Raw genomic sequence first — 592 nt, 5'->3', positions numbered from 1 at the left:
GGAGGACGAGGAGGAAGAGGAGGCGGAGAGAGAGGAGGCAGGGGCAATGTGAGCCGGGAACGGGCCGAGTGTTCGGGACACCCCCGTTTTTATTCTCCTCCGGATCGCCTCGTCCCGTACCCACCCCCAGCCCCAGAGCCCCGGAAACTTCCGCGTGTCTCCGGCCGCGGTGAGTGAGCGCGGGGAGCTAGGGGTGCGCGGGGGGCTACATCCACCCGACTTGGGGCTCGGGCAGTTTCGTGTGTGTTCTCCGAGTGGAGGGGGTGATGGTCCGGACCTGGGGACAGAGGCGGTGGGGAAGGATCTGGGAGTGTGTGACAGAGGCGTGGAAGTGGACTGAAGACCCCGGCGCCGGGAGGGAGGAGGGCACACGCAGGGAGCCCCCCTCCTTAGCAGCGGCGTCGCCGGGGTCTTTGGAAGAGCGAGGAGGTCGGAGCGGAGGGTCGGGCTCAAGGGTATACAGCCATTTCAAAAAGAGCTGCTGGGATCTCTAGGGAGCCTACGCCGGGTCTGGGGCAGCGGTCCCCGGGGTGGCCCCAGTGACACTGCACTCGGCGCGCAGAGCTGGCATCTCGCCGATCGGGGCCGCCGA

General features: G+C 67.7%; 1 protein-coding gene across 3 annotated transcripts in view; it reads left to right on the top strand.

Moving 5' to 3' along the window:
* Positions 1-6: 6 nt before the first annotated feature.
* ST3GAL1 (ST3 beta-galactoside alpha-2,3-sialyltransferase 1) overlaps positions 7-592 on the top strand; it is an 87,630-nt gene continuing 87,044 nt past the window's right edge. For all 3 annotated transcript variants that reach the window (XM_010834784.1, XM_010834778.1, XM_010834779.1), the window contains exon 1: positions 7-169. The gene's annotated coding sequence lies outside the window, so the exon portion shown is untranslated. The remainder of the gene's footprint in view (positions 170-592) is intronic.

This window comes from Bison bison, unplaced genomic scaffold (assembly GCF_000754665.1).
Source record: "Bison bison bison isolate TAMUID 2011002044 unplaced genomic scaffold, Bison_UMD1.0 scf7180017864036, whole genome shotgun sequence".
Taxonomy (NCBI): domain Eukaryota; kingdom Metazoa; phylum Chordata; class Mammalia; order Artiodactyla; family Bovidae; genus Bison; species Bison bison.
The sequence above is the reverse complement of the archived record's forward strand: the minus strand, read 5'-3'. Positions and strand labels throughout refer to the sequence as shown.